Here is a 25,403-nt window from a genome sequence, read left to right on the forward strand (position 1 = left end):
CCACGATCAGTTATAAAAATTCGCAGTTATTATTTATTTAGTTTTTTATTAAGCAGGTGTTGTCACTCATATTCGGTAAAAAGTCAAAAGCAAATGATGAAGACATCTTGTTTTTATTTGTCATGAGTACAAGTAATTAATTGTAATTTGAAATTCAAAAGTAAATTTAATAACACTAAGACTGAAAAAAATAAACTTTCGCAATAAAACGAGCATATTATTTTTAAATATAGGTTTCCAATCGCCGTATAATACGGTCGTTATTTTCCTGTTCCTATAAAATGCTGCTTTTGTGTTATACGAAATAAAACTAGTGAACGTGGTTGGTGCCACAAATTAAGAAAACTGCATTATTTTTATTTTACAAGAAATACATTTATTATAGAAATCAGCCAAGGGAATTTACATGTTGATATTAAATAATGGTTAGTTGGCTTACGTTTGTTTGATTATGGCAAAGCACTGGAGCGATGTCTTCATGCAGAACTTTCTAAGGGAAATGACTCGTGCAGCCAGTCCGTTCGCTGGGCGTTCGAGCCTTGGACAGAACTACCAGTGTCCAGCGATTTTACCGCTCGATCACTGGTGAGCAATAACTCTTCTTTCTTTCTATAGAAAGATAAAATTTTCCTTTCTTATTTTCATTTTCTACGCTTATTTTCTTCCTCTTTGCTGCATGCCTTTGTGGTGCAACGGTTAGCCCACTAGGCGCGTATTCGAGATGTCCAGGTTCGAGTCCCGGCGAGGACATTGCACAGTTTTCAGGTCTCCAACATCCAAACATCCTAATGATTCTACAGTATATGGTGATTTTTGCGTTCCATCCTTTCCCCCCGAAAAGTTATTAGTCCAAAGAGGCTTTGTCCCTGAAGGACTATTGTTTTCCTTTTGCGATTTTGCATCGGAACCCTATAAACGGAGTATCTCTTTTCAAATCGTTGCCACCAAATACTATCGTCCTGTATTATATTTGAAGAAATTAAATAATGAAGAACCTGCATAAATGTATGTAAGTTTCTCGCATTGTGATAAAACTACGATACATAGAGACATCGAATTTTGAATGACGTAATCCTACTGCGAATATGGGTATGCTGAAGCCCAAATTTGGAATTTATTTTATTATCGATTTCATATTTTGTAAAACTTTAACGAATTTTTGATTAACAAACTCAAGAATTTCAAGGCTAGCAATGGCAACGTTATACAGAAAAAAAAAATTTATCTCCAACGCACGAGACTCTGCATCGGAAATTCTAAATATATACTCAATTTAAAACTATTTTGCGATATTGCTCTTGAACTGAATTTTATGGTTTAAGTGAGAAGAACATGATATTTAATAAATAAAGGTAACACACAAAACGTTAAAAAAACGCCCCTTTAGACGTAATTTAAAGTCTGAAACCTTTAAGAATTTTGTTTTTTTTTTTAAACTTTTTAGAATTTTGTTAAATTTTGTTTTCATATTCTGAAAAAATCTTTGAAGCAAATAAATTTTTTGGTATTGAACTAATCATGCTTGCAATTCTACGCTGAATTTTGCTTTCCTTTCCCGAGAAATTTCTGTAGAAATTTAGAAATTTTTAGAAAGCTTATTTTGTTGCTGAGCTAATTTATACCATAGCATAAGCTTTCTTGGGTAAATTTTGAATTTCAAAATTAGCATCTTGTAATCCAGACTCAAAATGCCTTAATTCAAATCCCGCTTTCACTATATCTCAAGTTATTTTATTATCTGTAAGCTGGTATTATAACAAGAAAAATATACCAGCTCTTCCTGGGTGATTTTTCATGTAGATTTCAATAAGTATGTGTTTTTCAGGTACATGCGGTTATATTTTTTTTATTTCAGTATTAACAAAATATTCTTTTTCTTTACTAGAAAATTGTTTTTAAATGTTTTGCTTTTTATCTGACGTGATTTTGCGTGGATGAGCTTTAAATTAAAAGTTTTGTTTGAAATTTTTATTCTTAAATGCAATTAAATCTAAATCATCTTTTTAGAAATGGTGTAAAATATAAAGATTGATTTTTTGCAATGTTGTACATATCGTAAAATGCCGTTTATCTATTTATACGAGTACGAACTGTTCTAATGTCTGAATTCTCCACCTGCAAAATCAACATTCAACACAGGATCAGACGAGTATGATAGGCGTAACAACACATTTCATCCAAACTTTCAATAGTTTTTGTCAGTGATCTAACTTGTGTATGATCTTGTATAACATTAAATTCAAATAAGGCCGTAAATCAGCATCTTGTTCAGCTTTTCGCTGATAAGGCAATATACTATTGACTCATCAATAAAGGACTTTTGAAGGACATAGAAAAAATGCTTTACGACTCTTCAGACAACCCAATATTTTTTAGACCTCTGCTAAAATCTCTTCTCCTTCTTAAAAGAAAGGGGTTGGGGGAATGTGAACGAAGTGATTCGACGTCTTTCGTTAGGGAGATGTACCAAGAGTACAGATCCGTCCAACTTAATCCACTCTCACATGGCTTTTCTATATATAGATTTATAAATAAATAAAATGGGGTCGGTGGAAAGATATCGGGGGCGACTCAACCAATCAGGAGCGAGCAATCATGGTTTAAACGTGACATCCCGCTCGATGAAATCCCCAATTCTTTCGCTATCTTTAATGAGGTTTATCGTGGCAGTGGCTGAACTTGCTGAACAGTTGATTTTCTTTCTGCTTGTGAGGTCAGTCTCATCCCAATTTTAGAGTGTCTTGTTATCGAAATTGTAGTGGCCAATTCGACAAGTGGGAAGTGGACGGACAGATTTTGGAGCAAGTACTCGTAAAAATCGACTTATGTGTTTGCAAGGGATGGATCTGCCTGTTCAATAGATAAAACTTTTGGAAATAATATCCAGAAATATGTAGGGTTTTTTTATTACGTTTACAAGCTTGTAGCTTAAAATGGTTAATGTTTCGAAATAGAAACTCTTTATATAATTATTCTTGGAACTAATTACAACTGTTTTTGAACTAAGTTTGCCTAACTCTTATTTCCGTAAAAATTTAAAATGTTATCATTTAATTTAGGCGGTAAACTGAATAAACCGTAATTAATAACACAAATTTTACATCAAAGAGAAATAAAATTTCAAAATAATTAAAAAAATAAATAAAAAATAAAAGTGTGAAAGCTTTCAGATTTTATATTACGTTTTATTTAACGTTTTGTGTGTTACCTTTATTTATTAAATATCACGTTCTTCGCACTTAAACCATAAAATTCAATTCAATAGCAATATCACAAAATATTTAAAAGAGCATATCTTTAGAATTTCTGATATGCAGTCTCGCTCACTGGGGATAAAAATATTTTTTTTCGTACAGTGTTGCCATCGCTCGCTTTGAAATTGTTGAGTTTGTTAATCAAAAATTCGTAAAAGTTTCACAAAATATGAAATAGATAATGAAACAGATTCCAAATTCCATATTCAGGCTTTCAGATGTCTGTGGAGGACTACGTTATTCAAAATTTGATGTCTCTAGACACCGTCATTTTTTTACAATGCGAGAAATATACCTATGTTCATGCAGATTTTTCATTATTTAATTTCTTAAAATATAATTCAAGGCTCTAATATTTGGTGGCAACAATTTGAAACGTTATACGCTTTTTTATAGTGAACCGACGCAAAATGCCAAAACGAAATTAATAGCCCTTCTAGGCAAATTGCCCCTTTGGCCCAATAAAAGCCTAATGAAGTTGGAATATTACACCAACGAAAGCGAAAAAGGCACAAAATTGTATTCGATCATTATATTGAAAATGAAAATAGGGAAGAGGTAGTAAATGACTATCAAATAATAAAATATGCGTTACGTTTTCAACAAACTGTCACTCTAATACAAGAAATAAGTGCATCAAGTTTTTTTACATAGACTCACTAGCTCCTGGACGCATAAAATGAATGAAGACTTAACCATTCGCTCTATATCCCATCAGTTGAATGATTTGCTTGAATAGGTATTTTTATGATTTTTATATGTAGTATAAATAATAACCAGTGTTCATTAGGAAGACCTTCATGTAAGTGTCTCTTCTGAAAGATGTGGTTCTCGAATGGTTTATCTTAATAATTTACTAAGAAATTTTCTTTTTTGTTAATTTTTCGTGAATAGAAAATATCAAGGAATAGAGAAGACTGATGATCAATGTCGCTAGTTTCCTTTCTATGCTTCTCCATTTACCTTCACCCCTCTCTCCAGATTATTAGTGCTATTTAGCATTAAGAAAGTTTTCCATATACTATGAAAATATATTGGAATGATTTAATATATATCCATAGTGTATATCGTATAATCTATGTTTTCTATCGTTTTCATTGTCGTGATTTTCCGCTATTACGTTGTTTACTATATGCTACACTTTCTCTGTTACTAAACTTATTTATTAAAGAAAATATCGAAGAAGAAAATTTATTGATTTGCTATCTATTTAAAGGAGCTATGTCAATCATTTAGGCATTCGTGACAGCTGCATACTTATTTCCAATAAATCCGATCGATAAAAATCTTTTATTTTTATACTTTAATAAATATAAAACTGAAAGAAAATAGGAAGAAAAGGCTACGAAGTAAAATTTTGATTTGATACAAGTACGCAGCAATACTGAATTATTTAACAAATCTAATAAATTAAGTCGTAGGGATTTATTTTATTCTAACCAATTATTTTTAGTTTGTCTTTCCTTTCCCCCCTGATTTCAATTTCCTGTCGGTGTGTAAATTTTGTTATGACGTAGTATTCAAATTCTCGACGTGTTTCAGAAGCAGTATTTAAGCTGCTTGTCAAGAGTTCAAAAAAAGTATTAGCGGACTTATTTCCGAGTTTATGTTACGTGTTTAAAATTAGCTCTCTAGTCGGTGTTTGACACCTTTCTGTTTATGCTGATATTTCTAACTTAATTACTCTACACGTAGCGCCCGAACTAAAACTGTGGTGGACGATGATTCGTCACCACCAGGATTTGGCGATCGAGGTCCTCTAAACCCCATCCGCATTTTAAAAGGGGGGGAGTATGTGAGGTATTTTCTCCCTTCTTTTTGCATACCCCTGTGGTGTAATTGGAAGCAAACTCGACGTGTATTCGACGTGAAGTCCAGGGTTCGAGTTCTGATGAAGGCACTGCACATTTTTCGCGTCTCCAGCATCAAAATAACCTAATGACTTCGCAAAATTTTAATTGAAACTTGACTGGTGTGATCTTGCAGTTAAAAGAACGTTTTATTAAACGTGAACATAGATTAAATTATTTTAATATTTACCCTCAAAAGAATGAATTCCATCTCCAATATGAATATAGAGGATAACTTGAAATATTTAATATATATATATAGTCTTCTGATTTGTGTGTTTGTAGCACTGGTGTTTTAAATGCTGAATATCAATATCGGCAAAGAAAATTGCATCAAGAGCGAAATAGTTTATCTACAATTGAAGCTTTTGCAGCCTATAATAAAGAAATTTTTCTAATATACATAAACTGTTGAAAACTTTAATAATAATTAATTTTAACAACTACCATGTGTACTCAGAAAAATTATTTTCTCCGTTAAAATATAATACAAATTATTTAAGAAAGAGTGCATGTGAAATGCGTGTAAATACGTCATTTTTATTGCATAACGTATGCATAAATATGTTTGCAAAAGAAGAATAATTACGTATTCGTTAAAAAATTAACACTGATATATGCTTCGATATAAATTAAAAACTGTTGTTACGAATATCTTTGACTTGATAAAATAATGTAAGAGTTTTTGTATTGCTGATCAGTATTTTATTGATTTTAATGAATAATACCATAATAATTCAAATACAATTGAATGAATGTTATGTATTGCGCTTAAGTAACATGATATAGTAGCAGGTGTATGAGTTTTAGACTAAATTCAATTCAATTCTTAAACAGCAAAATTATAAATAACAAAAACTGCACTACGATAGTTTTGGTTTATGATAGAGATTGCCCCCCTCCCAGTTCAATTCCAGATACGCCACCGAACAAGGTAATTCCCATTCGTCCTTTAATATATTAAAAGTCCGAAACTCTAGACTGCTCGTGATATAGATTCCTGAATTCTTGGCAATATTTTTAAAATTAGGATATACACGGAACTTCCGATTATCCCCTCTAATTAATGTTTGGATAACCGAAAAAATATGCATGTTCTAAAAATGACTCTGGAAGATTGTAGTTAATGCACTGATACTAAAAAAAAAAAAAAAAAAAAAAAGGCCGTTCAGAAGTTTAAATTTTCAGGATTACTTTTCAGGGCTTCTAAAAATTTGAAATTCAGAAGAACTCTTGGAGAAGTTTTAAAAGCTATATACAGTGTATTGCACATATACATTAAACTTTATTTTATAAGTAAAATTTATAGAGATTTTCAGTTTTTTTCTCGAGACAAAATTTTGACGGTTAAAAGGAAATATTCATGTGAAAATTGTGCGCATCATATCATTAAACTGTACTCTGTTTAACCCCATTAAGTCTGACATCCATTTACCTATTCCAGTGACTTCCGTCGACCTCCTGTGTAAATCATTTTTATTTATCTTTCGCTTATTCTGCTGGCTCATCTTGAACCACTGCTTCAGGAGTATTTAATAGTCGGATAAAATGTCATAGTTTTTTTACCTTTATTCACAAGAAGAAAGATTAGCTCATATGATGAAGAGAAACCTAACCAATGCACGTTTTTCTTTAATTATATTTTGAAACCCTCCCGAATATCAGAAATAATATCAATGAAACGTGTTTTTGTTTATCTTTATTGGTTAATGGTTTATTTTGTAACGTGTATACGAGCCTTAGAGAGTCTTCCACGAAGGCATCTCTTCCCTTAGACAAATAGCCCTTAAGTACTTTGCCATAATCCAGTAAACCAAACCAGACTTTATTCGTTATGTCTTCTTGCTTTTACATTACCAGTAACAAATATATCTTTCCTCCAATTGTGAATTAATGAGCGTTTAATTTCATTCCAAATTGATACATTTCTCTGATAATAGTTAGGTTTTTCTCAAATTAGCAGGTTTTTGAGAAGAGAAGCACTGGGAACTTCGAGAAAAGTCGCTGACTTCGAAAACAGGTTTACCGAAACTTTCAAAACATAGCTAAACTACCGTAAATTTTCAAAATGTCGACAAGTTTGAGATACGAATTATTGCCAAGACCCGCTTGGAAAGTTTCTGCTCATGTTTTCGGTTCAGCTAGCAGTCTTTACAATTCAAACGTCAATCGAATGTGACTTCAAACATATACAATATAATACATAAAATAAACACTTACAAACAAACAAACAAACAAAAAAAAAAACTGAAAGGTTTCAGATTTTTAATTATGTCCAAAGGGGCGTTCTTTTTAACGTTTTGTGTGTTACCTATATATATTAAATATCATGTTCTTTGCACTTAAACCATAAAATTCAGTTCAACAACAGTATCGCAAATTAATTTTAAAATGAGCATATCTTTAGAATTTCCGATACAGAGTCTCGCGCGCTAGAGTTTTTTTTTTTTTTTTTTTCTGTTTTTGTTTTTGTCGTACATTGTGTTGTCATTGTTCGCTTTAAAATTGTTTAGTTTTTTAACCACAAATTCGTTGAAGTGTTACAAAATAAGAAATTGATAATAAAACAAATTTCAAATTCAAATTGGGGCTTCTACATGCCCATATTCTGTGGAAGATTACGTTATTCAAATTTTGATGGCTGTAGGTACCGTTGTTTTATCACAATGCGAGAAACATATATACATTTATGCAGATTCTTCATTATTTAATTTCATTAAATACAAGACAGGACGATAATATATGGTGGCAACGATTTGAAAAGTGATACAGCCTTTTAACTTTTCCGACGCAAAATGCCAAAACGAAATTAATAGTTTTTCAGGGCAAATTGCCCCTTTAGACTAAAATAAATATAGGTTAACCACCAATAAACGTAAAATTATCCCACAAAATACGCTTGATAAATATATAAATAAAAACTCCTAACTAATAAAAATAATATAAAATCAAATTATAAACAAGTAAGCACGATATGTACAAATTATCACCATCAAAAGGAGGAGAGAGTTTTTTACATATTGTTGAATCAGCGACACAGCCTTCAGGTTATCAGGCATATCAGGCTGGAGACAGCTTTACTGCAAAGCACCGGAGTACAGCTCCCGACTATGCTCGGCCGTTCTCAGAACTCCACGTACTCTCGAGACTCTCTACGCTACAACTCGCGATGCACTCGAAGACACACAGAGAACAGCTCCCGACTCTTCGGTTCAGTCGTCCCCGGAGCTTAACACACTCTCTCGACGATGCACTAACCGCGAAACACTAAGAGACTCTTCGATGCACTCGACTACCAACTCGGCGCTAGACTTCGAGACACTCGCTCAATGACTGACTATCAGCTCGCTAGACGAGGCACATACTCACACTTAACTGACGGCGGACCAGCACGGTTTATATATAGCTTTCAGCTTGTGTTCGAGAACATTCTGGGCTAAACCGGTAAGAATTCGTTCCAGAAGGTTCTCCAACCGTCCATGGCATATCGCCAATTTTGTCGCCAAATGGGCGATTTCTCGCCAATTGTGGCAACCCTGTCTTTCCTCGCAATTTTATGGCAACTCTAAAAATATCGCAAATTAATTTTAAAATGAGCATATCTTTAGAATTTCCGATACAGAGTCTCGCGCGCTAGAGTTTTTTTTCGCGCGCTAGAGTTTTATATATAGCTTTCAGCTTGTGTTCGAGCACATTCTGGGCTAAACCGGTAAGAATTCGTTCCAGAAGGTTCTCCAACCGTCCATGGCATATCGCCAATTTTGTCGCCAAATGGGCGATTTCTCGCCAATTGTGGCAACCCTGTCTTTCCTCGCAATTTTATGGCAACTCTAAAACTGCTTTGCGAGGAAGCTATCTTACCGCGCCTGTACATTTCGTAACAATATTTGAAAATGAATAATTAGTTGAAAAACCTGATATACAAATGTACAGGAAGCGACGTATTTTATCTAAATTAGTTATTGTGTTTAATTTATCAATGAAATATCTTCTTTTAAACATCAAAAGTTCGACAAATATTTTACGTTCTTTTGTGTGATTTCTATTACGGACACGCCTTTGTTTTAGAAGAAGTCCTTGTCATTTGTGCTTCGTTGCTAGCTTCTGCTGCTTTCTTTAAATGCTCCTGAAAGTAGTCTTACTACAGTTATGGTATTTTCAATCAAATTACGCATAAATGTGCCCCCTAAATTAAGTATTTTGAGAATTTTCAAAAATTCTGGATTTTAGTATATATATATAAGTTCAAGTAATATAAAAACGTTTGTATACGTCTTCACCTGTAATTGGGGAAAACAATTATAAACAGATAATTCATAAGCTGAATAATATTTCCAAATACCATGAATCTGCATTTTTTTAATATTTCGTGGTTTGATGCATTGTGTTCGTGTTACGTATATAAAAAAAAAATCTGAGGTAGACAACATATGACTTCCTTGTACGGCCTATTAAAATATACACATTTTTTGTTGCATTTATTTAAATTTATTTCCTCGAATTTAATTGGAGATATATTTCTCATTCAATTTATTCAGTTCTCACTTCGCGGCAAGACAAAAATACATAAAATCTCAAAACATCTTCATTAAAAATCGAAAATTATAAAAGAACATTGCAAATTTTTTGGTGCACAAAACTGAAAGTTTACTTTTGGTCACACTCGGCAGAAATACACTGAAGTTGTTGTTGTCCTGACTTAATTCACTATTGTGCTAAGAGTAAAATGTAAACAAATGACCGCTTCGTTGGGCTTAGTAGCACTTTAACGACTTTAAATCGTTGATAGTTCGACAACTCTTTCATGCACATTAACTAAAAGCATAAAAACCTAAACCGGAACCTAGGAAAAACACAATTTAATCATTGAAAAAAAAAAAAAAAAAAAAAAAAAAAAAAAATATGAGAATAAAAAAACTGAGCTCACCGAGCCAAGTAACAGAGTGGCTGTATATATATATACTTTTGGTACAAAAAATAATTTGCAATCAAAAAGGAAGTTGTACAACTACATGTTATAGTAGTCCTATATACAAGATTTCAACGTTCTGAGTTATGCGAAATAAATACATACGTACAGACGTCATGGAAAATTCTTTTCTGAATCTATTTTAAATACATTGTATAGTCTTTTATTCTGTTCTTACGTACAGATGTCACACAAAACATCGTTAAACTGCATTCGATAGCTGTCAAAATGGATATTTTCGTTGAAATATGAAAGCAGAAATGTATCGTGATTACAATTCTTCCTTTTCTTCGTACAAGGAAGTCAAAAAAGGGAGCACCAGACCGTAATAATATATCAACAGGTATTTCAAAAAACAAGTTCAGTTCTATAAAGAAGCGCCATATTAAAAGACCTATAAATTTACTCCCCGTATATGTCTGTGACGGATTTCTTTTATAGCGGAAACTGTTTCAAAGCATGACTTTCTTTATTGTAGTGCAAATGACGGTTAAAAAATGGGATTATCGTCAAATATTTATTTATAATTACTTGATTCCTGGCAAGCATTAGGCATCTGTATTCTTTCGATCTTTGCCAGTTTCCGTATTATTGTTTCGTTCAAATCTGATGGATTCAGACCTCGATTCTATAAAGCGCAATCCGCTAAGGAAAGCAAAATGCACCTGGCAGTGTCTCGAAGGATTTCTCCGATCGATGCAAATGATGCTTATCGATGACATTATCATCGTTCTGCCATGTGGCAGTTTTGCCGACTCAGCGCTCCAGCTTTTGTTGCTCTTTCTGGCGTGAATGCGCATTCCTGGAACAGAAATCTTTGTTTATCATTCGTTTCTTGTCTTGGCAATGGTATTCTGAACAAATTAAGTGGCTTAGGAACATTTAATATTGCATTTGCCCTTAATGTACGATGTTGCAGCTGTACGTTATGCTACTTTGTTTAAGAAACAATTTCTTGTAATCTAAGACAAGCTTGATGAATAACTGTTTGTGTTTCAATGCCGAGATACGAGCGATAATTTACACGAAGTTTTATGTTATTGTATTCTCATTTCTCATATATGATTAGAGACGGTTCGAATCTAGTAAAGAAATGATAGCTATTTAATTAAAGCAGGTTTCACTAGTGCATGAACCTAAAACCACAGAAAATGCCTGTGTCTGCTTCGAATAAAGGTATTAAAAATGAAGTTTCGAAGATTCGAAAAGTCACCAGTCTATGTGGAATTTCTTTCAAGTTGGTTTTTAAAATATAACGAATTCATGTTAGTATATGTCTGCGATATAATGGTAATATTTAAAATCTTCAAATTTTAAATCTTTTTAAAAAAACAGGTGGCTGTTTTGTCGCTTTACAGCACTTATTTTGGCCACGTACCGGTAATTCAATGCTGTGCGTTGTCTTTGTTATTCTTGTGTGGAAACCGTGGATGTAAGCCGCTGCGAGCCTTATCTTTATGACACAAACCGAGGGGAGTGTCACTTTACTATTCCGGACAGCATGTTAATGGTTTGTTTGCTTTTAACTAGCCGCTATTAAAGCTATTTTGCTCAGAAATTTAGAGTCGTGAAGCAACTACGTTTTTATAGGAATGCATTATCTTTAAAGATGTGCTTTGTCTATATATATCAATATCTGTGCTCGAGACGCTATTCTAGCAAGGATAAAACCAGAATTTCTCATAGCGGTATAACCCGGCATAAAGATGCTGGCATTTTTATACAGGTAAGACTAGAATGCAAGTATCGTTAAGCAGAAATACTATTACGAATTGTTTTTGATTAATTTATTGAATAAAAAAAGAATGGCATAATCGCAAAATTACTTCGAATATATAAGTGATGACATTTTATATACATTTTGAATTGTAACGGTAATGGAACCATTATGCAAGTGAAGTGTTTTTACATACGGATACCATTACTTTACCTCTTCTTATATCTGCGTTAAATTAGAAAAATCTCACTTCAAAATGATTTGCATAAGTGTGCAGCACCGTTTTGGAGATCAGTTTTTGCCTCGGTATATCAATCGGTTTGCGTAAGGTTTGCTGAATTCAGATCATTCATAGATTCTTCCTAAAACTTCTCAGCGGTATACACTTTTCTGTAGGTGCTTTCTTTGGCGTACGGTTCCTATATCCTTCTATTAATACTTCTCCGACTTTTGCAACAATTTCACTTTTCTTCATTTCCTAGTAAGACCCGGTTAAGGTATTCTTCATCGCCAGACATGGCGTTCTTTTGTTATCTTGTCTATATTACATGTAACAATGGTTGCCAGAACCTACTCCAAAAAGAGACTAGATTTCTATTCCCCCCCCAATTTTGAGGGAGAGCACATCGGGATAATCCGGAGTCTACCACACCTCTCCTCTCCCACCAATCCACACGAGAGGACTTTCATCTCGCCGCATAATTTAAAGTGCCGCCAAGCCGCACCGACATTATACATTTACAAACATCCATGTCTTACCCGGGATTCGAACCCGGACCCTTCGATACCATAGTAGGCTCACACAGGACGCAGGATTTGCAAATGGTGTTTTCACTAATGGCTCTAAAACTCCAGGGAGCACGGGAAGCGGATTCTGTATACTTTCTGGAGAAGCTCACAGCGTATGAGTGGAAAAGAAAGTTCACTTCTGAATGTCTTTCAGGCGGAGCTCATAGCTATCAGAGCAGCTCTTCTCCACCTGAAGAATAATCTCACAGTGCCCAATATCATCTACACAGACTCAGCCTCAAGCCTCGCTGCGATAGCTGAAATTCATTCTCGCCCTATCGTCAGCAGCATTAGAGGTTCTAACCCACATGCCTGCTTCGCAAAGGCCCTCACTCATCTGGCTGCCCGCTTATACGGGAATAGAAAGAAATGAGAGAGCAGATGTTGTCGCAAAGGAAGCAGCGGATTCATCCACTTTGCGAGAAGTCCCGACTCTTAGGCCAGTCTCGGACCTAAAGAGTCGGACATTCCATCAGCTCCTAAGAATATGACAAGAACGTTTTGATCAAGCCTCCACTGGGAGACGTGTATACAATCTCATTCCCAAGGTCAAGACAACAATCCAAGCTAATAGCAATTACATGACGTATTTCCTCAGTGGTCATGGGCCCTTCCCTTCATACCTCTGCCGCTTTGGCTTGAGAGAGAATGGTAACTGTGAATGTGGGGAGGAGGGTCATCCAGACCATTTTGTGTTCTCTTGCCTACACGCAGCACTTAACAGCCTCAAGCAACCAGGAGCCAGATTCCGTTCAAATTGGTTTTCCAGAATCTACAAAATAACAGAGTTGCCCAGTGGAAACTGAAAACCATAATTGACTACTGTACTAGCAATTACTCTTCTGACGCTGGAAGATAGTAGCCATAAAGTGCAAACTTGAGTCGTATCTAACACACATTATGTTTTAACAATGCTATTTTTAAGCACAATTCTCTTAGAAATAGACATCGCATCTTCAGTATGGCATTAACTCTTCTTGAAATGGCACATTTATTAACCTGAAGACAGATTACAAAGCATAGCAGTATGCACGTTAGAACTTTATAAGCTAGTTCAATTTGTCAGCAACAGAGTATGTGATATGTATGTTCAACATGTAATTTTGTATTTCTGCTGTGCCAGATTTTCATATACAAAGTTTGTACTGTATCTGAATGCTGTATTGTATCTGTACATGTTTATATCTTTTATTTATGTCACCTAATTTATACTAAGGACCTCATTGATAGGCTTCATGTAAACTTTAACTATCATGATAACGAATATTTTTTGTATAGATGCATATATAAATATGAGTGGTGTATATATCTGTATCTGAGTCGGTATTTTTATGTATATACATGTATTTTGATTGTACTCTTCTTCAAGTGCCTTGTATGCACATGTATATTTCTTTTTTGCATTTTATAAATGTCGTCTGCTCAGACGGGACTGCCCAGGGCTGCGGCCTGGCAGCTAGTGGTTAACTCCCGCTGAGTTGGTAACCAATTCTTCATGAATATATCTATACCTGGGTCGGAAGCCAACTCAGCGGTTTACTTCCCTAACCACTATGCCGCCTGGGTGACATGGCGTTCTTTTGAATATTTTCAATGACTACGTTAGTTGTCTTCGTGAGAGAAGAAAGAATTATGACGAACTTAGAGTGATTTTAGGGTTCCCTAAATTTTGGCGTCTTGGCCTTAAGCCTTCAGAACGTGAGTGGAAAACAGCCGCAGTGTCCAAGTACCCTGAATTCATGAATTCAATGTAGTAGATCGTCTATTCCAATATTTCGCATAGTCACTGCAGCTAATGAACTTCATCCCAGTAAATACAAAGATTCCAATTTATATGAATATACTATTACTTAATACTGACAACTTTGTTTTTGTTTATATACCCTATATGAAACTGATTATTTTCTTAGTTTTTCTTGTGTGTGACATAAATATGAGACGTATCGGCAAAGAAAATCATCCATGAAGCCTTCTGAAAGAGAAAAACTCGTGTTTGCTTATCAGTATCTGATTAAAATTGCTGTACTATAAAAGAAAGTAATTAACGGAATCATGTTTATTTTACAAATATATTTATAGCAGAAACATAATATGCTAAACATTTCTAGTGATATTGAGATAAAAACATGCAGAAATCAGTAACCAGAGCATCCTCCTATGGGTACAGTAGCAACTGTTAAAGGGCTGCAAATACAGTTGAACGGCGTTTGGATAGTATTTTATGGTACTGCATACTACGTCCTTCAATTTTATACCTGAGTTTATTTGTCCTTCAACTTGGACGGAAAGAAAATTAAGATTACTCAAGTCCTGAATTTTCTGGGTATCCACATAGATAACCAACTTAATTTCATGTACCATCTCACGGAGACTCAGAAAAAGACAAATCAAATCGCTTATAATTTCAGAAAAATGCAAGGTAGTAACTGGGGACTTCGTCCTCATATTCAAAAAAATTTTATTTTTAACAGTAATTCCAAGTATAGTGAATTATAGGGCTGCAATCTGGGCGGAGACTATGACAGAAAGGAAGAAAAGGAAACATTTCGCCATTCAGAGACCTTTTCTGCTGAGCATTTGCAAAGCCTATAGAACGACAGCTAATTCCTCTCTATGCGTTCTTACTGGGATTCCTCCCCTTCATTTAATTGCGACGAAGGATTCAATAAAAGCCAGAGTACTCCAGTTGAAAGAAGATGCTTACCTGAACGGCACCACCTTTTCTGCCTCAAAGTATGAGTCTCCAGCCATACCATTGACCTACCATCCTGCAAAGTATTGTAATTTAATTATCAATACGGATGCTTCAACAATCAGTAGTAAAGAATGTTCAAGAGCATTTACAGACGGCTTTAAAATACATGGAGAAGTGGGCGCAGCATCAATAATCTATTCTTCTTCCTCTATTCGAACAATATGGCAAGGAAAATTATCTCCAGAAAATTCCGTTTATCAAGCTGAGCTGTCAGCAATTCAATCTGCAGTAAATAAAGCTATATCAAATAATTTCAGGACAATAGCTATCTATTCAGACAATCAATCTGCATTATATGCCCTGAAGGACAGAAGCAATAAGAACCAACTGGTTCAGGATATTCAAAATACTATAAGTGCCCACCCAGAAATCCAGTTTATCTTCAATTGGGTGAAAGCCCACAACGGAAACGACGGCAACGAGGCAGCTGACCTCCTTGCAAAGGATGCAACGACTAACATCAACAGTGAGGTAATTCATGTTCCGTGGCCCAAGACCCATTTAAAATTTACACTGAATGCAATTGTCGACTCAAAGTGGCAAGAAGAGTGGGATTCTGCATTGCAAGGCAGAAGAGTCCACAATTTTTTTTCAAAAACTGACAAAGAGGCCCTACACTATGACCATGTTCTGAATCAGTATATCGCAGGGCACGGTCCTTTCCCCACCTACTTCCATGACAGAGGCATGTGCCCCACGGATCTCTGCATATGTGGCGAAAGAGGTGACCCTGATCATTACATTTTTGACTGTAATCTAACAGACGGCAAACATCTGATCAAGCCTAACAACAATCTAATACCATTTAAGAAATATGCAATAAAGAACAGACACCTTAGGGCCAAAATCAGAGACATTCTTATACATATCCAAAGACTCGGACTGGATATTTGTCATATCTAAAGCTTATTCATCTTCATATGTTACTATACCATATTTCTATTTTATTTTATTTTATTTTATTTATATATTTTTATTTTTTATTTTTCCTTATTTATTTTATTTTTTATTTATTTTTTTAAATTTCATTTCATTTTTATGTTCTAACAGTTTCATTTATCTACGCAATGCTGATGGACGGGAGCTCCAAAGACTTGCTTATTACACCTTCCGCCTTAGAAAAGACATTTATTCTTACATTTCTGCTTTTGGAAGCATCAGTTGTTGAACTTTTCAAGGACAGTCTTTTCTCAGTATGATTTGTGTACACTATTAATACCAGAATTCATTTATCTCAGAAAGTCCTCTCAAGTGGTTGATGGTAAAAAAAGAGGGGCGGGAGAACCTCGGACCACCCTCCTGAGTGTTCTTCCTCAAAATTGGGGTGGAAAGTTTAACAGTTAGCTAGGTTCAGCAATATCTCAATTACCTGTGGTACTACGGAGGTGCTGGCCTAGCTTCTACCTGTACCTGTACTGGATGACTAGTGTTGTCGTACCAATCTGCCTGTAAATCAAGTTCAAATGTTTCCAACGCTAAGATATCTAGAGAACGTTTCAGGGCAGCTTAGCGATAAATATGCGGTCACGCACGGTGCCATTTAAAGGTAGAACGACGGAAGCTCCGAATTTATGATGCACACATTACGATCTCAGTAATGTAACGGTGCCTGCTTAGTGTGTCTGATAGGCGAATTGAAGGTGAATGTGTTCCTAATCTAATTCCGTACCAAAAGTCCAAGTACTGAGCCGCTATGATGTCGAAAATGTAAAGCTTTCCGGCATTCGATCCCCTCGCTGGTTACAAACACAAATGCGGCCATCATGATGCTGTGAGTAAAAAGGGGATAGGACAAGGAAAACGACATCACGCAACTGACGCGCCCACGTGCGCCTTTAAGCCCACCAGGGTAGGTGCTGATTCTTGTGCTGTAGCATCAAGGGAAGCCGAAGCAATGGTCGCCTTGCTGACAATATGTAGCGCTGCAGATTTTATGGCACGTGAGGTTGCTTGGTGCTGAGCAACACAACCAGCTTCCTGATCCAAGGTGCGTAACATGACTCTATTATTCTTAGCAGCGATGCGGACAAGATGTTTGTCGTCTAGGTTATTAGTGAGAGATCCCGCACGTCCCTTTATATGGTCGTTCTGAATCCAATGGTTGCAAATTTCCATAATAGTCCTTGGATCTTGACCTGAGCTGTACTATAATCCACGTCTCGAAAAAAAAAAAGGAGTATGAGCGTTTTCGGGAAGAAAAACTGGATTCTCAATGTGCTCTTTTTTTTTTTTTTTTTTTTTTTTACTATTTCGAGATGTTGTTACTCTGGCGTGTAATGTGCGCATGCCGTGAAATTATATTCATTTTCACATTAAAGCATGTTCTACCTTACCAAGAAAACGGTCTCCCACTCCTCTTCTCCTACCACCAACCTTTCGAGAGGACTTTCGACTCGCCACATATTTAGAGTGCCCCCCATAACGCATAGACACTATACATTTACAAACATGCATGCCTTCTCCAGAATTCGAACACCTTCTGTGCTGTAGTCGCTAACCACTATCCCGGTTGGGCGACATGAAACGTCTGAATAACATAAAATGAAAACAGTTTAACTTCGCTTTACTTTTTTTTTCAATATTTAATTATTTAATTTATATCATCTAGTTAATTAATATAATATAAAATACGTCTAATTTATAATATGCCCGAATGACAATTTATGTGCATCAGCGACATAATTGTAGTTAACATGTGTTTCTGCGCTATTTGTTATATACCTGGTAAAAAACTCCTTTGAAAACTGCATAATGGCGTAGATGTTGAATAAAATTCTGTTGATTTCGAGGCGATCAGACACAGACACCGCTTTTTCAGAAGCAGAAAACTGTAATGCAGCAATTAAAATGGGTGAAAGGCGACCATTTTTTTTATACCGAAAGCAATGGGTGGAGATAAACCAGAACTAATGTAAACCTTATAGCAGGTACATTTACAGCGCATCAGTCAATAATAATGCTAAAATCTTAAAACTTTAACAAGCTTTAGCAACCAATGAAAATGAAACTAAGTCAGAAGATTAATTCCTAACTGTTTAGGAAGTATTCTTTTCTTTTTTGCTGCTCTGTTAATATATTGCCTCAAAATTAATCGAAATTAATTCTTATAAAATGTAAATAAGACAGGAATATGATTAATCTTATGTTGGTCGTCAACAAACTCAGCTCACATTCCAGTTACACACCGTAGTGGGAAACGAACACAGTTCGCATTATAGATTTACGACTGACAGATATCGCGCATATTTGGGAAAAAGAATCGCTTTATCTCGCAACCCCCGAAGGGTTATGAGAAAGTGCTTAGATTTCGACCATTAAACTTTATATTTATATTAAGAATGAGCTTGTCAAAAATAAAAAGTGTCTAATCCGCCTCATTCTGTCATCATACAATATCATCATCCATATATATTTATATATAGATAGTTAGATATGTGATTTTAGAATTTAAAAGTGTTGGATGTAGAATTGTGTGAGATATCGTTTGTTTCACTAAAAGTTTCATATCGTTTATTCCGATGACAGTTTCTAATATCTAGAACCGTTGAGTATCGCTTTACAGTTTCAATCTCGGTAACCGAACATTTTAAACTGCAGCCTATCCACTCCAGTGCCGAGCATACATTTGTTTGTTCGATATATCCCCGACTCGATCTCATAATGAGAAGGTCTGTGGAAATCGGGCTCCCCATCGACCGAAGCCCCTCAAGATATCAGAGAAGTCCCATATCGATTCCACACTCTCAGAAATGTGCGCCCAATAATCGCGCGGACTTCCCTGGAGCCACGAAGCGAGCAAGCGGTTCCGAATAACATTGTTCCTTCGGCGGTCAACTAATGTCGTCTGCCGCAGACGATAAGGGTTTCGGACGTTTATGTGTCGCAGAGACGGACTCCAATGGTTGGGGGTTGCTCGTTATGGTTCGAGAGTCCACGCGATTCGACATTTGGTAGAGTGCTTGGGTTCGAAGATGTCAGGGGTAATTTAATAAAGTATTTTTGGGGAAATGGAGCAAAGATGGGTTGGAAAAGGGAGTGCAGAGGATGTAAGACCGTTGCGATAAAACAGGCTAGCATCAAAGGTTTTACTTTTCGGTTAACTTTCGCTTTGCTTAAACGATAGATTTAAAGGCTGACAAAAGGCGAAAAAAAAAAAATGCCAGCTTAATGAATTAAAGTATTTTAGTTAGTGTTAAATGTTAATTGTATTAGTTAAGTTGGATTTATTACGACCAAGGCTATCTGCATTTGCAGGCATGTCTTAACAGAGGATTTCATGAAGATGTTGGCACGTATTTCGTGTTATATTTTACCATATGTGGTAGTTAAATTTTCTACCTAAGGTACATAACATGATTGTTTTAATATATTTTGCTTATTGTAATTCTACTTTATATATATATATATAAATATAGTTTTTTAATTTAATTGTTAATGACGATTATCTCCTACGAAATGATAAGGAAAAACTAATGTGATAGGATATCTTCAAAAATAATTCCCTATGAAGTGAAGGTTAAACTGTAGAAATTAGAAATTAGAAAAAGTATGAATTGTATTTGAATAAAAAAATATAAATTGCAAAGGAAGGAAATTAATATGTAGAATTGAGACTAAAGTTCCTGACTAAGTTTTATTCAGTTAATATTCAAAAAAAGTTTCGTATACAGTTTCAATTTCCTGTTTCGACGAAACGCGATATGGAATTAGCTGGATTCGAAAATCATTAAAAAATTTCCCCTGAAGAGTCAGTAATGAGACTCAAATTGGGCTAATCTACCATTTACCGCTTTTTTTGTTTTTTTTGCTTAAGTCTTATGTCACACTTTTATTCTATTGCCTTACCTTATAGTTTGCCTTACCTTGATCAACATATTGTTACGAATTTGGTATTTAAAAAGCTAATGTTAGTTCAATTATAAATTAAATGGTTTTATTTCTCGCGCAGTGCAGCGCGTGACGAATATTAAAAGAAAGCTAAGCCGAAAAATTGAACATACAAGAGCGCGTGCATTAAATAAATAAATATCTCTTTTTGATTTCGAGAAAGTACTGGAAAATTCTAGCGCGTGATTTTAAAATCTTATAAAAGGAGGAAAACATCTCAGTTTGTAGTAGTTGCTTAGTTTGTTGTTGTTTAGAAAACTACTGTTGTGGATTGTAGCGAATTCGCGGATTAGCGTTCTTTAGCTGTTTTGAATTACGTTCTATTGGACATTTGAGTAGTTAAAAGAAAACTACTGTGAGATATTGTAATACTGCACGATAATTTGAGAAAATTTAAGCATTTTTGTTGTGATAATAATAAATTTTTGTTCATTTTTCATCGGACTTGTGCATTCATTTCATAACGAACCCGTACGCACGCAACAATATTACTTACAATTAGATTTGAATTTTATTTGTAAATATTCTAGTGATAATATTGTTTATTTAATGTTTACACTTTTCATTGCACTTTATTTTACTTATGTTAAAATTTGTCATCCGCATCATATTATATTAGCTACATTTTAGCGTAAGCACTAAGAATTTTCTTTTAACGTATATATAATATATACAACAATATATTGAATTCAACAGAAGATCGATGATAAAAATGGTCTTTTTTTCTGTACAGTGTTGCCATTGCTCTCTTTGAAATCATTGAGTTTGTTAATAAAAAAACTCGTACAAGTTTTACAAAATATGAAATAGATAATTAAACAAATTCCAAAATTTAGGCTTTCAGATGCCCATATTTGGGTGGAGGATCACATTATCCAAAATTTGTTGTCTTTAGGTACCGTTGTTTTTTCACAGTGCGAGAAAGATACATACATTCTTCATTATTTAATTTCTTTAAATATAATGTAGAGCTGTATTATTTGATGGCAACAATTTGAAAGGTGAAACATCGTTTATACTGAACCAACGCAAAATACCAAAACGAAATTAATAGCCCGTTTGAGCAAATTCTCTCTTTGGGCTGAAAATAATAAACATATTATAAAAATTCAAAATAAATATAACATATATATAGAGAGAGAGAAAAGAAAAAGTAAAAGACAATTCAAAACTTAATCCATTTGCGCAGAGAAGTTCTTACCGGCATAGTATTTAAATGATGGCAGCTGTAACACAAAGCTAAATCTTATCAGAGCTGTAATTCTAGCAACGTGGCCTGAGAGACAGAAACACGCTCTGTCTTACAATCCAAAAGCCTCAAATACTCTCTAAAATAATTTGCATTTTGGTGAGGAAACGGAAAGGAGAAGTGATACTAAAGGCTGGAAATAAAAATAACTGGTTAATGCAAAATTGTAGTAACGATACAATATATCCTGGAGCATAACTTCGAAGAGACCTTCTGTTTGCTCCCTTTCTCTTCCCTCCCCTTTTATTTCAGCTGGTTATCTATATTCATGCTCCTTGTAAAGTGTTTGGTGGAAGTAATTCTTCGGGGCAGAAGGAGGGACACTATTGTTTAATAAAAATACTTTTAGGTTTAATAAACAATGGTTGCATCGTATACGATAGTTTAACTTAGAAATATCGTTTTATTTCTCTGCCCTGAATGACAACTTATGGCGATATGCTAAGTTTCATCGCTATCCTTAAACTCTGAAAAAAGTTATCATTTGCGCAGAATAGAAAGTACATGGGAAAGCCTAGACTAACAGATAAACTTGATAACAATATTTCAAACATATTTATTCTACTTTCGCTAATGGCATGATAATCAAGTAGTAGAAGTATTAATTTTCATGAAAGTTAGAAAAGTGTACTTTATCATCCACAACTGCAATCGTTGGTCCAGTTTAGAGTCACGCAAAACTGTAATATTTGGTTAATCGTCGCTTCTGGACTCTAAAACTATCAGTTAACTGTTATCTTCACTGACTTTTGAAATATTTTTGAAAATAGAAAATAAAAAGATCATAATCATTTTCATCTTAATGATGAATGTTTCGCGAAAATTTCTTCCATGACATGCTTTTAGCTTTTCGGCGCCATAGTTATGTTTGCGATAAACTTTACCATGGTAACAAAACAATAACTTATTTTCGCTTTTTCACGAAAGGCCCTCCTGTATCTTTTAGGCGCATTACTGATCTCGTAAATATTTATTAATATTTACCTTTATGCCTATTCAATAGCTTAAAATGATCGATTTCTTTGCAGCTTAAGCCTTTTCTTGAAGTATTTATATCTGGAAAAGCATTTTGATCAATTCTAAAAGAACTGTAAGAAAATTACACTTTCGTGTATTTCGAGTATTTTAATCGGATATTCATTTTGCGCGTTAAAATAAAATAATTTTTTTTTACATTTCTTTAAATTTAGTGTTCAAATCCACAGAATAGTGATCACCTTTTTTGTTATGCAAATAAAAGCAATTATAGAAAAATGGCCCTGAATTATCAAATTCATGAAAAATCCTTTGGAATAAAATGGCAAAGTATTCATATACGCAAAACGGCTAATATTCTTATAAAATTTCTTAATTAGATGTTTGATAATAAATACCATTCTTATTTTTCATTCTGAAGGGTAATATCAAATTTCCCAGTTTAGCAAAGGCCAAATTATGATGGCTATAATTATAAGCCAAAAAACTTCTAACCGGCCATAACTAATGGGAATTTTATAATCCTCTGTGTTTATTATGGACTAGGAAAAATCAAGTACTCCAAATAAGATACGGATTAGTTACCAGTAAATAATTCATGCCTTACCTGTTGATAATGAGTTATGATTATCAGCTGTTGTACCAGTCATTATCAACTGTTGAAACCAGTTGATAAATGAGTAAAGAGTTCAAGTATGGTAATAGCCAACAGAAAGAATATCATGGTAATCTTATTATCAGTCCCACATGTTTGATGTAGTATATCACAAAGAATGTCTACATCAAACCCTGTTGAAAATATAGTAACAATACCTCAATTCTTATGTGAGATTAATAAACCATTAATTCTTATGTGGATTTTCAGTAACCATGCTAATTTTGTTGTCATAAGAAAACTTTCACAGTGAATATGTGAAATTAGAATATCGATTGTCTAGGAAGGAAGTTGTTAGGCCTCTACTTTTGTTCCTCCATAAAGAGACCCAACGCACCCAATTTACATGGAAAGGTTGTAGCACCACAATATACCACGAAATAAAAACAAACCTGCGCAAGAAATGCAATGATTTAATGAATTCTCTGAAGAAATAAATTCAATTCCGAATATTTGTGTTTTAACATTTTTCAGTTGGTGGCAAATCAGGTACATTGCCTTATCCTTTCATGCAACAAGTTTTCACTTCTGGAAACGCGTTCTCTCAACGAGATAGAATGTCGTTATTTGTCAACGGATTATCCGAAGCTAATTTACAGAACGTAAAGAAAAATGTTGGTCAAAATTTTGAACTTCTAATCCTCTAAGGATCAATAGATCCTTTGTCGCCCAGACAGTATAGTGGTTAGGGAAGCCTACTACGGTAACGAAGGGCCTGGGTTCGAATCCCGGAGAAGACATGGATGTTTGTAAGTCGGTGAAGCATGACGGCACTCTAAATATGCGGCGTGCTGAAAGTCCTCTCGTGTGGATTGGTAGGAGTGTATAGGGGTGGGAGACCCCGGATCTCCCCCATGAGGTGGTCTCCCTCAAAATTGTGGATGGAAAATAGAAGTCCAACCTCTGTTCGGAGAAGGCTCTGGCAAACATTGTTTCATGTAATATAAACACGACGACAACAGCAATAATAGATCCTTTATAAGTTACGTTGCGATAAATCCAATCTGCAACGGCTCAGCAACGTAACTTGAAGGTTTGAAAGCACTCAGCAGTAAAGTATTGGTATCAGATATTATAAGATATTGTCACGAAATGCCCAGTTGCAGTAAGGTAACTTCCCCGCAAAGCGGGATTAGGGTTGCCAGAAAGTTGCAAAGAAAGGTAGGGTTACCAGATTTGGCGCGAATTTCCCATTTGGTGGCAAAGTTCGTGACATGCCATGGACGGAGCGAGAACATTCTCGAGCGAATTCTTACCGGTTTACCCGAGAATGTTCGCGAAGGCAGGCCAAAAGCTATATATATCCTGCCTGTACGCGAATAGGAGAATAGCTAGAGTATGTTGAGCTCAGTAGTAGTGTCTTGATTTTAGAGATTAGCTTGAGAGCGTTCGACCGAGTCGGAAACCTGTCCTGTGTAATACTGACGAATAAATTGTGTTTTGATTTTTTATCATGTCTTGTCATTAATCACTGCAGATCTTGGGACTTATTTTACTTGTCTGATAGTAATATCAGATTTTATCGTGGGCAGAAGCGCATGTTTGCATCTGTTGCGGACATGAGACCGCCTACACGAGGAGACAGATCCTACCTACATGTCTACACCGAAAAACTCGTCTACACGAGGAGACAAAGTTGTTCAGCGACACAGTAAAGTTTCCCTACCAGACATGTCGCCCGACAGCATTTCGTCTACACAGGGAATTTTGTATGTAAGTTGCTGTGAGTTATTAAGACAATCAGAATAGTCAAAGCAGATGACGTGATTTGTATCCAATAGGATACCTCTATCGGTTTTACAACAAGCATAATAATTTGCAATGTTTCAATATCTTTATTTTTAGGGTTTAATTTTAAAAATAAGTGGCTACAATATTAATAGTAATAATAAACGCGAGGCTTAGTTGGACAACTCTGAAACTTGCTTTTCCCACCGAATTATTCAACTAAACTTCCGTGCACTGTATTTTGTAGACGGTGGGTATTGTTGCATTTCCATGTGTTCTAGAAATTTGTCGTAAATGTTGCTTTGAGTAATTTTGTGGATGCTTCAAAGCATACAAAAGTATTTTATTATAATCTAGATCTACGTTGCATATTGAAATTCTATTACGGAATATTCAGAATATTTTCATTAGAAGTTACCTAGCGCATGCAATAATAATAAAACTTTTTTTAAAAAAATCTGAAAGGCTTCGGATTTTAAATTACGTCCACAGGGGCGTTTTTTTAACGTTTTGTGTGTTACCTTTATTTATTAAATATCATGTCCTTTGCACTTAAACCATAAAATTCAGTTCAA

This window comes from Stegodyphus dumicola, chromosome 2, assembly GCF_044657685.1.
Source record: "Stegodyphus dumicola isolate Sdum_Otavi_A_Nest chromosome 2, ASM4465768v1".
Lineage (NCBI taxonomy): Eukaryota > Metazoa > Arthropoda > Arachnida > Araneae > Eresidae > Stegodyphus > Stegodyphus dumicola.